At 58.1% G+C, this 3,968-nt stretch overlaps 1 long non-coding RNA gene across 1 annotated transcript; it reads left to right on the top strand.

Moving 5' to 3' along the window:
• Positions 1-846: 846 nt before the first annotated feature.
• On the top strand, positions 847-2,972 carry LOC137160433 (uncharacterized). The gene is made up of 3 exons (XR_010921877.1): positions 847-997; positions 1,580-1,727; positions 2,780-2,972. It is a non-coding gene; the product is annotated as an uncharacterized lncRNA (long non-coding RNA).
• Positions 2,973-3,968: the final 996 nt, after the last annotated feature.

Genomic DNA, 3,968 nt, shown 5'->3' with positions numbered 1-3,968 from the left:
CCACCTTGGGTAAGAATGCTGGGTGGGGTCTCAGCCTCACTTTGTCTTTATAGAAGACAGTATAAGGGGGCTCCGAGGTCAAAGCTCTCAACTCGGAGACCCGTCTGGCCGAAGTAATGGCTACTAGGAAGGCTACCTTCCAGGATAGGACTAGCAAAGGGCATGTAGCCATGGGCTCAAATGGGTGTCCCGTTAACATGGAGAGAACCAAGTTCAGGTCCCAGAGAGATACCGGGTCACGAACCTGCGGATATAATCTCTCTATCCCCTTCAGGAATCTACAGGACATAGGATGAGAGAAGATAGACCTCCCTTCCATCAGCCGGTGGAAGGCCGAGATGGCCTCCAGATGTGCCCTCAGGGAGGCAAGCGCGAGGCCCTGCATCTTTAAGTGTAGGAGGTACTCTAGGATTGCCTGTAGAGGCGATGAGCTAGGTAAGATCCCCTGGGACTCTGCCCAAAAGGTAAAGCGCTTACACTTAGCCTTATACAGCACCTGAGTGGAAGGCTTCCTGCTCCCTAGGAGAACCTGCTGTACTTGTGTTGAGCAGGCTCTCTCTCCCTCAATCAACCACAGAGCCTCCATGCCGTCAAGTGGAGAGAGTCCAAGTCCGGGTGTAGAAGATGACCCCGGTCCTGGGAGAGGAGGTCGTATCGTGTCGGAAGCGGTATCGGCTCGGCAATGGACATGTCCAGTAGCATACTGAACCAGTGTTGCCGGGGCCAGGCTGGTGAAATGAGAATAACATTCGCTTTGTCCCTCTTGATTTTTAGGAGCACTCTGGGGAGTAATGGGACGGGGGAAACGCATACATCAGGGGCCCCGTCCAGTCCATTAGAAAGGCGTCCGAGAGGGAGCCCTGCTCGCGTCCCCGGAGTGAGCAGAACCTCTGGCACTTCTTGTTCCACGCAGAGGCGAACAGGTCCAGTTGGGGAGTGCCCCACTTGTGGAAGAGAAAAGACACCACCTCCTTGTGGAGCGACCAGTCGTGGCGGGGTAAGAACGACCTGCTGAGGCGGTCCGCCTCGTCGTTCCTGACCCCGGGGAGGTGAGAGGCAGAGAGGTGAAAATCGTGCCTCACCGCAAGGTCCCATAGCTGTATGGCTTCCTGGCACAGAGCGGAGGAGCGTGCCCCCCTTGCCTGTTTATATAAAACATGGCTGCTGTATTGTCCGTGAGGACATGCACTACTCTGCCCGTTAGGAACCTGAGGAAGACCTTGCAGGCGAGACGGACTGCACGTAGCTCCCTGACATTGATGTGAAGGTGTAGCTCGTGTGGTGACCATAGACCCTGCGTGCTGAGGTCGCGGCTCATGTGGGCTCCCCAGCCCACGTCGGAAGCGTCCGTTATCAGCGTCACAGATGGGGTTAAGTCTGCAAAGGGAACCCCCCGAAGTACCTCCCTCGGGTCTGTCCACCAGTTGAGGGACGTTAGGACCTGGGCTGGGATGGTGACCACCTTGGAGAGTGAATGTCTGGATGGGGTGTACACCGAAGTCAGCCAACCTTGGAGGGGCCTGAGTTTGAGGCGAGCTAGTCTCACCACATATGTACATGCCGCCATGTGTCCCAACAGCTGAAGGCAGCGCCTGGCTGTCGTCGTGGGAAATCTGAATAACTCCTGAATGATGGCGGTCATGGCCTGGAATCGGGCCAGGGGGAGGAAAGCCCTGGCTTGGACTGCATCTAGGGTGGCCCCGATGAAGTCTATCCGCTGCACTGGGGTGAGTGTGGACTTCTGCTCGTTGATGAGCAGGCCCAGTCTGGTGCAAGTTGCGCAGGTCAGGGCTAGACTGTTCTGTACATGAACCCTGGATCTTCCCCGTATTAACCAATCGTCGAGGTAGGGGAAGATCTGGACGCCTCTGCGCCGGAGGTGGGCAGCTACCACCGCCATGCATTTTGTGAAGACCCTGGGCGCTGAGGGGAGGCCAAAGGGTAGGGCCAAAAATTGGTAGTGGGCACCCGCTACCATAAAACGAAGAAAACGTCTGTGCCCAGGGAGGATGGAAATATGGAAGTAGGCGTCCTTTAAATCGAGGGCAGCATACCAATCCCCTGGATCCAGAGCGGGAATGATGGAGGCTAGGGAGAGCATACGGAATTTGAGGCGTCTGATAAATCTGTTCAGACGACGAAGGTCTAGAATAGGCCTGAGGCCTCCCTTTGCCTTGGGGATAAGGAAATAACGGGAATAGAACCCCCTGCCCCTCTCCGAGGGAGGAACTTCCTCTACCGCCCCGAGGCGGAGAAGAGAGTGAACCTCTTGGACGAGGAGTAGCTCGTGAGATGGGTCCCTGAAGAAGGACGGGGTAGGGGGAGAGTCCGGTGGGAATGCCGAGAGTTGGAGAGCATAGCCTCGTCTCACTACGCTGAGCACCCAGCGGTCCGAGGTTATCCCCTGCCACTCTCGGAGGAAGGGATGCAGTCTGTCCGTAAAGGGTAGAGTGGAATCCAGTGGGATGGAGAGTGTTAAGGAGCTGCCCTCGAGCGTCCCGTCAAAAGGACTGCTTGTTGTTCTTTTGCTGGCCCTGCTGGGAGCCCCCTGCGGGGCCTTGGCGGTCTCGGCGGTTGACTGCCTAAAACGGTCTCGGCCTCGCCTAGGTGGAGGGGGTCGAGGAGGCAGTCTAGAGGCAGGCTGTTGTTGCTGCTGCCGTTGGGGTCGCTGTCTGCCCTGGCGCTTTGTGGCCTGTGGCACATAGAGGCCTAGGGATTTAAGGGTGGCCCGAGAATCCTTGAGGGTGTGTAATTTACTGTCTGTTCTGTCCGAAAACAGGCCCGCGCCATCAAAGGGCAGATCTTGGATGGCCTGTTGCACCTCCAACGACAGGCCAGAAGATTGCAGCCACGCCGACCGGCGCATCACAATGCCCGATGCCATGGCCCTTCCTGCTGCGTCGGTGGCATCGCTCGAGGATTGGAGGGCTGCTCCCGCGACTGTCGCTCCCTCCTGCAGGATGGTGTTATAGTCCTCCACCATGTCTGATGGTAATGCGCGGAGGAACCTTTGGAGGGAAGCCCACAGGTTCAGATTATACCTGCCCAGGAGCGCTTGGTGATTCGCGATGCGTAGCTGTAATGCCGCAGTCGAATAAATTTTTCTCCCCAATAAGTCAAGTTTTTTGTTTTCCTTATTCTTTGGAGTACTCGTCTGGGCCCCTTGTCTGTCCCGTTGATTGACAGCATTCACAACCAACGACCCATGGGGGGGGTGGTTGTAGAGGTATTCGAACCCTTGGGAGGGAATGTAATATTTGCGCTCCGCTGTCTTAGAGGTGGCAGACAGAGATGCTGGAGTCTCCCACAGGGGCTTGACCACCTTTAACACCCTGTCATGGACGGGGAGCGCGAAGCGGGAGGGGCCTGCTGAGCTCGAGGTCCCAAGAGAGGATCCTCCTCCTCCGAAAGCTCTTTCAGGTCAAGCTGAAGGTTATCAGCCAACCTTTTGAGGAGTTCCTGATGGGTCTTGAAGTCAGGAAGGGGAGTCCTCAGTTCCCTAGAGGTAGTGTCCGGAGGAGAGGAGGAGGAGGACTGGTGAAGGGGACCCGTAGAAGGACCCTCCAGAGGGTCAGACCCCTCGTCCGAGGAGTCCGGTCTGTCCTGACTAGGAGGTGGGGGCGGGGGCTGGACGGCCACTGAGGGAACCGACGCCGTGCCCTGGGTCGGTTGTTGAGGCCATGGCCCCCAGTAGGGCCATTGCCAGGGCCCCTGCATCCACGCCGGCACCGGTCCCGGTGCCGCGGACGTTGCAGGCCCACAAGGTGCCGGGCTGCGCGATTTCGGGCGCTTCCCCTTGTCCTTGCCCCGATCTGGCAGTGATCTGCTCCTGGAGGAGCGGGAGCGGCTGCGGCGGTATTTACGATGACGGCGAGGGGGAGAACGGCTGGAGCTAGACGAGTTCCCCCGGGACCTCCTGGCTCTGCGGCGGTCAGCTACCAGCAACCTGGAGCGGTCTCTCCCGCGGC

The sequence above is a fragment of the Emydura macquarii genome, unplaced genomic scaffold (genome assembly GCF_026122565.2).
Source record: "Emydura macquarii macquarii isolate MOO-44397 ecotype Brisbane River unplaced genomic scaffold, CSIRO-AGI_Emac_v2 contig_2205, whole genome shotgun sequence".
In the NCBI taxonomy this organism is placed as follows: domain Eukaryota; kingdom Metazoa; phylum Chordata; order Testudines; family Chelidae; genus Emydura; species Emydura macquarii.
Note: the sequence above shows the minus strand (reverse complement) of the source record. Positions and strands in the feature narration are given on the sequence as shown.